Raw genomic sequence first — 9,619 nt, 5'->3', positions numbered from 1 at the left:
ATCAAAACCTCCAAAGCTGTGAACCAAAATAAACCCTTTCTTTACATAAGTTGGTTACCTCAGGTATTTTGTTATAGTAAGAGAAAGCTGACCAACAACAATACCCAAATAAAAAGTAGCTCACACTGGATAAAACACATTCCAGCAAAAAATATCTCTGTTCTGCCCTAATTTTTTCCTAGGTAGAATATTTACAATTATTTTGGGGAGTGGGGAGGAGGCAGCCAATTGCTCTAACTTTGCTTGCTATCAGTGTCCTGGATTCAGAGGCAAGAAATAATTTCTGTCACTAGCCAAAGATTCCTAGGGAGAACTCTGGGGGCTGTGAGCAGGAAATATGAGCATATGCTGACTGGCACCTTGAAGTGAAGAAGAACGGGGCACTGTTCTGAGATTCCACCAGAGCCATGTGCAGGGAAAGAATCAGGGGAAGCATCTCCCCAAGGGAAAAGATGCTAGGGGGCAAGTCACTGTGTCTCCTTATTTGTGAGTCTTCTCTAACCTTCCCTGACCTTCCAGAAGAATCAAACGTTTCTACCCAGGTTCTTCCATTAATTGCTCTCTTCCAGCATGAGCGATATAGCTGTGGTTTTTTTGATTATGGGTCTTCTCATCCATCCAACGTAAGTTACTGGAAGACAGGTCGTGTTCATACTGATTATGTGTTTGCCTTCCACATTCACCCCCCTCTCCCGCACCTTCTTCCCCCTGCTGGCCCAGGTAGATTGCTTCTCTGGGATCCTGAGGCTTCTGGCCCCTGGTGGGGCTTGGCCAGTGTGGGTCCCAGGTGGGAGATGAGAGCTGAGCTCTTTGTCCCCCTAGCTGCTTCCCTGCAGGTTCTTGGAGCTGGCTGCCTTCCTGGACTGGAAGCAGGAGCCCCTGCCAGAAAGCCCTCCCTGCACAGGCTGGCTTCTCAGAGCAGCTCCTGCCCCTCTCCCACTCCAACCTTGTGCTGCTGTTCACAGCTCCCCGGGGTCAGCCCAATCTCCTTAGACGTCCCCGCACCCTGCCCACGTCCTCTAAATAGCTCCTTTATTGAATTCTCAACATATTACCCACTTGGAAGGAGCTGCCTGGCTCCTGCCAGGCCCCTGCCAAACACAATCTTCTATTCAATTTTGTTGTCCCAGGACTGAGTTCAGTGTCCTCCACACCAGGGGCACTTAATAAATTCAGGAATTAAGGAATGATTAAATTGATTGGATATAGTATTCAGCCCTATATGAAAAATGGACGAGGAGAAAACGTTTTCCAGCCAGGACTCACAGGAAGACACAAGGCTCACACTGCAATGCAGTATACCCACAGGTGCACACACGCACACACGCTCACACCTTATGGAGAAATTTTGTGAAGCCATGCTCACCTTGACTATGTGCAATGCACTGTGATATTTTCTATTTAATTCTGCTTCATTTCGATTTTCAAATTAACTCTTCATTATGGTCTGCTAAATCGATTTCATGGCCACGAAACAATTGTAACCCACAACTCAGAAAGCGTTGGTGTAATGACCTCTCGCATTCCCTCCATTTTGGAGCGTGTGCAATTCTAGCCCAGAACTCCAAGGCAGGATGAAGGAGGAGGGAATAATGTCACAGTAGTGATGGGGGTTGGCTTCACTGCCTTGAAAACCAGATGAAACTGCCATGTCTTTCATAGAATTACTTCTCAAAGTTGGCATTTTAAAAGGTTTAGCCTAATTTCAAAGGGGAGAGATTAGACCTTTTCAAACATGCTGCTGACATGAGTGATTTTAAGCTTCAAGTTCATAAAAGTTAGTGTCTTGGAACCACAGGCCCCACGTGTCAACCTGGCCCTCAGGGTCCAGAGAAAGCCTGCAGAGGACAGCTAACACAGGTGCTTACCTAAGGGTTCCTGGCCCTCCCCACCGTATCCTCGCTGCCTCCAGCAGCTCCTTCTCCACGGCAAAAGCATTCCTCAGAGCCTGGTTATGTGTGGCCCTCCATCAAGAGAAAAACACAGACCTGTCTGTGTTGCCAGGGCCTCGTTCTCTCTCTGCAACTGGATAGCCTCTCAAGGTTTCAAATTCAGCCCAAGTCTGCAGTCCTGTCTGCCTCAAAATTCTATGATTCTATTTCAAAAACTGAGTTATACATTCTCTAAAATTGAATCTCCCCTCTTAACCCACCATCTGCCGTTCTCTCCATATCCAAACTACAAGACTCAGTTAAGAGGGAACAAAAGGGTCAGGCATAGTAGCAAATCCATAAACCCAACCAGACAGTACCTCCCTGCAAGGTTCTTGAGAGAGGGGGGAATACAAAAACTGGCAGTCATGGAACCAGCCAGGGCTTTGACTTCAAACTCTGAAGGGAGCCTTGGTGGGCTGCCCTGCTCATCCGTTCAATAGGTGGTCAGTCTTCGAAGTCACAGCAGCACCTATACTATTTCAGGCACAGTGGACAAAACAGAGTCCTTGTCCTGCCCATGTTCTGGAGAAGCAGAAAATAATCAAATAAGCAAGGATATGTTAAGACAATGTAGGAGACGGTGGTAAGTGCTGTGCCTGTCACGAGCCCACGAGGACTTGTGCAGGTTACTGTGTGCCCGTGTGTGTGCACACGTAGGGATTATTTTTGTTAGTGTGCCTGTGAGGGCTTTTGCAGGAGGGTGAAATCTGAGGAGAGAGCTGAGTGGATCTGAGGCACGGAAAGGCTGAGGGGCAACGCGTCTGTTCAGAAGGGTTCACGCAGAGGCCTGGAGATGGTGGAGAGGACCTCACACGCGGAGGTGGAGGCAGGCCCTGGCCTGAGCCACAGGCATCTGAGCAGCCTCCCTTGTCCTTCTCCCCCCAGCCCCCACCAAACTTTGGCCGTAGACTCAATGATTTTTTTAAAAATTCATTTTAATTTTGGTAAAAATGTGCACAACAAAATTTACCGTCTTAACGAAATTTAAGTGGACAGTGACTTTAGATATATTCAAACTGCTGCGAAACCATCACCATTATCTAGTTCCTGAATGTTTTCATCATCCCAAACTGAAACTCTGCTCCATGAAACCACCACTCGCTACTCCCTGCTCCCCCAGCCCCTGGAAAACACCCTTCTATGTCTATGAATCAGACAACTTGAGGGACCTCAGATAAGGGGAACCACACAATATTTGTCTTTTTGTGACTGACATTTCACTTAGCATCATGTTCCCCAGGTTCATGCATGGTGCAGCATGTGCCAGAATTTCCTTCCTTTTTCAGGTTGAATGATACCCTCTTGTATGAGTACACCACATTCTGTTTCCCATTCTTCCACTGATTACTGATGGACACTTGGGTTGCTCTGCCCCTTGGCTACTGTGGCTCATGCTGCTATGAACTTGGCTGTAAAGTATCTCTTCAAGTACCTCTTTCAATTCTTTAAGGTCTATACCCAGAAGTAGATTACCAATTTTGGTCCCTGTTCCTTGAGTGAATCCTCTGTGCTTTGCTGGAGGCCCGCTGTTAATTGTGCTACCTGTTAAGGAAACTTCTGATTGCTCACACGTCCCTCTCTCCTGTCCACTGAGGGTTCCTGGTGTGTCTGACACTTTCACCCTGATGCTGGGCCGGGCACATGGTCCACTGCAGACTGCATTGCTGTGGGGAACAGGTGAGGGGGCTGCATAGAACTCCTCCCTCTCCTCCTGCTTTCCTGTATTTTTACACATTGGGATTTTCTGGTTTTGTTTGAGAGGAGGATTCTCTTCCTAAAATAAAAACTGACCTAATCCATCTCCCTGTGAGAGAACCAGTAATCCACAGAGAGTAGACAGACTTCCAGATGTCCAGGTGTCCTGGGTCTGACAGGACCAGAATCTGAGCTTCCCTGGTGGCAAGTCAGCGCAGCTGTCACCAGGCCCTGCTGCAGGAGAGAAAGGTATCCTCTTTCACTTCTCCCCTCAGCCCTGTCTATCTCTGTCCTTCCCCTCAAAGGTCAGAGCAGGTCCAAGACAGAAGAGAAGGCGGACCCTCACTCAGACCTGGCCTTGGCTCTGGAGGGGCCTGCCTGGTGGGCAGCCCACCATGCAGGCACAGGGTTAGGGCTGCTTTCCTTCCCAGCAACTTTCATCAAGTTCAGGGCTGTCTTGGGACCCAGGCACCTTAGGCCACTCCAGCTCGAAAGGAATACCTGGATGGAGCTTATCATGCTGGGAGGGTGGCCTCCTGAGGACAGGATCTGCTTCTTGTCAGTGTGGACTAGACAGTGTATGTGAGAGAGAAAGAGGGCTTCGAGGTGTGTGTGAGAAAGTGTAAAATGTGTGTGTATGTGTGTGAGTGTGTGTGTGAATGTGTGTGTGAATGTGTGTGTGTGTGTGTGTGTGAGAGAGAGAGAGAGAGAGAGAGAGAGAGAGAGAAATGTGGTGCAGAGAAACACGTAGAACCTTCTCCATAAGGTTTTGGGGGTTAAATATTCTGAAGAGAGCGGGACCAGGACCTGGCACACGGCAATGGCCATGCTACTGCTTCTTATTCTTATTGAGGCAGAGACACAGGCAGAGAGGGGCAGATTGCACAAGGAGAGGAGGAGAGGAAGGGAAGGGGGAGATGGGAGGCAGGAGGAAGAACGAGTTCTTGAAATCCCTGCAGTTTAACGAAAGCTGGATTCTCCCAAGAGTTCCCTGCTGATTCTCCCATAAAGATGACTGCTCATGTCCCTCCTGCACTTCCATTGTATTTTTAAGTTTAAATAACGCAACCTCCATTGTGTAAAAGAAAATCATTTCCTGATTCCCTGTAGTACCTCAGTGAACGGAGCTCAGAGAATCTGCCTGGCAACAGGCACAGGGGGCTGAGGGGTGCAGGCAGCTGTGGGTCCCTTGTAGCTAGTTAGGAGGCTGCTATGTGGCATGGCCCTGGTCCTCCCCACTCAGTAGCCCTCCCCTAAATCATCTGGGGCTCTGTCCCACCTTTGTCAGGAGGGGAACTGGTTCCTCACATGCAGAATTGAAGGTGAATGGGGCCTGGGTTACTCCGGACCCTAAAATCTTCCCTGTCACGGCTCCTTCTGAGACTAGCAAGGACCTCCACCCACAACCTACAATTTGAAGGAGGCCTCCATTCGGGCCCCCGCATGGCTCATATTGATTTACAATCCGGGCCATCACAGGGGGACTTTTTTGACTAACAATTACAAAACAGTTCTGTCTGGTTTCCAGATAAAGCTTGACAAGAGGCCTGCTGGAGGGCTTGCCCCTGAGCAGGGCTGGCCGCTAGGCCGTCCTCAGCACTGTCTCTGTCCCTCAAGCTGATGGCAGCTGCACTAATTGCGCTTCTCCTCCATCTTTGCACCAAGATAAACAAAGAACCACACCAAAAAACTGTAGTTGTCCCAGACCTTCCTGGCTGTGGAAAGTGGTCAGCAAGGAGCCTTCAGGGGAGGGAAAAAGAGCTAATCTTTGGGGGGTTTCATGAACCTGGGGAGGAGGCTGCTGGCCGGCCCACGGGCATCTTAGGCTGCCAGAGAACAGGGCTGTTGAAACTCGAAAAGGCAGTGGTATTAATACCACAAGCCTGGGCGTACTTTGCATTTCAAAGCAGAGAATAGTCTTGTTAGGCATAAAGTAGCAATGGCTGTTCCTTAGTAAGAGGGAGTGGAGAGAGAGAGAGAGAGAGAGAGAGAGAGAGAGAGGAGACAAAGAGAGACAGTGAAATGAATGGAGGCTGAGACACAGAGATAGGTATAAAGAGGCATCCAACACCCCGGGGGAAGTGTCGCCAAGGGCTTCAGTGCTGGGAAGACTTGAAGCCTAATTTGCCCAGCTGGCTGCCCTCAGCCTGCCCAGCTGCCCTAGAAAAGGCTGCACACCAGCTTCCTCTCTCTTCCGAAACTGGCAGCAAAGCCCAGGCTGGGTTGTTACCTCAGCAACTTTTCCCTCTCAGCCTCAAGGGACACGGTCCTGGCTGGAAAGCAGCAGACACCTTTTCCAACACAAATAAACCATGATCTCAGGTAGCAACACTGATGTTAGAAAATGGGGAGCGAAGTCTGATGGGTTTCACTCAGACTGAAGGCTGAAAGGGATCTGCATCTTAAGAGCCAGGGCCTGGCCCCCTTTAGGGCTGCAGGCCAGTCTGGGAGATTGCCCCCGAAATACAGGTTTGGTGACTCTGACAGTGAATGGCACTAATTCACAGGAGCATTGCTGTACTGTGCCATCCTTTGCCTCTCTGCAGTACTTGCTGGAAAGTAGGAGCACCTCAGACAGGAGCTTATGCTGTAAGAAACCAAGGAGATGTTTCCCTGCCCAAGCCAAGTGCTGCCATATGCCAGGTATAGAGAGAAAGCCACAGCTATACTCTTTTTTTTTTTTTTTTTTTTTTTTTTTTTTTTTTTTTTTAATAAACTTTAAGGAAAAAAAGAGTAAATGTGGGGTTTGTGGGCATATTGACATGGAAGCTTTTGTGTCACTGTGATATTGAAAGCCATGGTGTATTCTGGCAGCCGCCTTGATTTCCTAGGGGGGAAAATTAGATTGTTCATTAAGTGCTAGTGTGAAGGGAGGGGCCCAAGAATGTAGGACACTGCCAGGCCCCACAAGGTACCATTGTGCCCCTACAGCCTTTAGGAGCCATGGGCCTGGGGGTCCAGGTAGGGGTGGACACACCCCAGTCACCTTGCTTCTGCCTTGAGGGAGCCAGAGACTCAGCTGTTTCAATGACATGGTCCCTTTTCCTGTTCATGGATCTTGCTCCCTGCAGTCTGGTTCAAACCTTGTCACCAGAAGTATGCCTTTATTCCGCTCTTACCTGTTCCACAACACCCTCCCACCCCCTGCTCATCCAGTCTAAAAATGATTTATCAAAATATTAATAACCAGATGAAAAACAAGGAAAAAGAAGCCCTTTACCCACATAGAAGCAATACAGATTTGGGAACTGGACACATTTCTATCATCCTTCTAGAACCAATCCCCCCACTGCAGGTGTGCTGCTGCAGGACTCTGTTCCTTCCCAGGGCAGAGTGTGGTGAACAGCACCCACGCTGAGGCCTGCTGTCTGGGTGTGAATCCCAGTTTGATTTTCTTTCAGGCTTTCTTCTAACCTTGGGCAAAATTTTCAAACCTTTGTGTCTCAGTTTCCTCATCTGAAAGACAAATAGTCATAGTACCCATCTGAGGGGCATCGCATGAGGATTAAACCCTTCCGTAAGTGGTAGCTGTGAATCTAACCCACCTCACAGGAAGACTGGATTTTAAATTTCTTCTTAGGAAATGTATACAGTGAGTGATGGGCTTGTGGAAATGCAAACATCCTGACTTGAGATGAGGGTTTGTGCATCTATCCATGAGGATCATATGTCCTCATGTACCTAGGACAGTCCTGGATTATCCAGTTGGTGTTCTTGGTAGAATTATTAATAATACTTGCTGTCACGTGTAAAACTCTGCTGGCTTAGGTGATAAATCACATCACATGTTCGCCTACCAATGGCTCACAGCAAGCCTCTCCCCTATCATCTGTGAGCTGTACACAGGGATAGTACTAGAAGCCAAAGGAGCATGGAGAGATTAAATCCCCCAGAAGAGGTAGTGACAGCTAGAAAACTAACCTCACCTCTGATCTTACAATCATGCAACATGCAGAAAATATAATAGGTGGAGATTGTGGCAGAACAGCTGGCCATGTAGCCACATGCACCTCGACACTTCTCAAGCTACTTGCTGATTAGTTAGGTAGGTCCTGTGCCTTGTTTGAGCCAATAGCCATAAGTGGAAGTGAAGGACCACTCTGGGACAAGGAAGAGCTGCTGCCCCCTGCCTCCCTCTCTTTCAGTTGCTGAGATGACCTTATGTTGTAACAGCAATGGAACCTGCATTACTGAGCTACCACTTGGGAGGGAAGCCCTTGCCAGCTGGCATCAGACTTGTAAGAGAGAAGTAAATGCTATTGTGCAAGTCATTGGATTTTTTTGTTACTGCAGCACCGCTTATTCTTTCCTAAAACTAAAATGAGCACTTGATCTGAAAAGATTACATAAAAGGCATATGCACTCTTTTAGGGCATAAAAAGTGCAGTGGTCTCTTCTTGGTTTTTCTCTGAACAAGCCATTACATTTTGCAGTGTTTGATCAATTCAAGGTGGTGCCAGATCCAAAGGTTCTCCTGCCCCCACCCCCTACTTTTTCTGCAGGTTCTGCCCAGGTACCTTAAATCCCAAAAGAAGTCACTTATTCTGTGCCAGAGGTGTGGAGTGACTGGGAAGTTACTTTAGATTCTTGTCATCTTAGGATGCAAAGCAGGATTCCAAATTTCCTTTCTTATGAGTCCTGCTCACCTATCTCCTACTAAGTGCTTGAATTTCCCCTGAAGACCAGTTTCTCAAAATAAGGGTTAAAAACTATTTATAGGCTACAAACTCAGTAATAAAGCATGTAAGCAGAATTTTAAAACATTAAGTACACTAGCTAAAAATCAGAGTGCATTATGTATGGGGAGGATAGTGTTGTGTAGAACCTGTTTTCTCAGGTACATCGTGCTTCTGGCTGCTGCCTTTTTTTTACTATGCATCACAGTGAAAATGTCAGTAGTCCCTGCTGTACAGCATAACTCAGCAATGACCCTCATTTTCTTATAGAAACTCTCCTCTCTGCTTGCAGAGGACTGATGAAGTCACCAGGGAGGGCAGACTGTCCTATGCAAGTACTTCAGGGAGGCTACCTGGAAACTGGTAGAAAACCAATTTGTGGATGATTGCATGACCTGGGGAGAGAAATCCACCAGGAGCTGCTTTAGGGATGGCAGCAGCTCAGCCCGCCACCCGGGATGGAAATGGGTCCTCAGGAGCTGGCTCCGGCTGCAGAGTCATTTCTTTTTCTTGAAATGGAAGTAACCATGCCCTTGAATACTGCTGTTTTGGAAAAATCTAAATTAAAAAAGAAGAAATTCTGTCCAATAAAGGATAAACCACAAAGCTAGAGCAAGCCATGTGTCCTGGTGGGTGTGCTTTCACTGGCACCGGTGAAGAAAGAGGCCTGCGCCCAGGGTGTCAGAAAGGGTATATGTTGGGGCAGCTTATGGCAAGGGGCCTTTTTAAAAAATTTCTTGGCAGGTCACTGGATCCCTGGTCTCTGGGCGCAAGGACGGCAGACTGTCCCTGGGGCCGTTGATTTTGGAGCAGTCTCAATACCCTCCTAGGGAAAGGAAGGAAGAGAAAGGGTGGGGGTGCTGTGGAAGGGGAATTCAGAGGGTGGGAAGAAAGGAAGTCATAAGAACAGTGCTGCAGGGTCTGGGGTTAAAGGCTCCGGTGAGTAAAAGGCTCCCAATTCAAAGTGTGCCACTTGAAACTCCTCCAGTGGTCGAGAAGCCCTGGCCACTTCCGCCACTTCCCTTTCTAAAGCTCTCACCAAGGTGAGGAATGAAAACACTGCTAATGCAGAGATGGAATTAGAAAAATAAATATGCTTAAATCTGCTCATAAATAAATAAATATGCTTTAATCCTATTGGAGGCCTCTGTGCCTGTCCCTGTGATTTTCTTTGGTGATACCATACTTTGAGAGGCTGTGGAATGCCAGCGAGGGAGAGGAGGGCCCCCTGGCTAGGCCCCCCAATCCTGCCTGCTGACCACCCAGAGTGCTACAGGGCCCCTGTTTTGTCCAGGACTGGGAGTCAGCCACGGC

Source organism: Sciurus vulgaris, assembly GCF_902686455.1.
Source record: "Sciurus vulgaris genome assembly, chromosome: 4".
Lineage (NCBI taxonomy): Eukaryota > Metazoa > Chordata > Mammalia > Rodentia > Sciuridae > Sciurus > Sciurus vulgaris.
Note: the sequence above shows the minus strand (reverse complement) of the source record.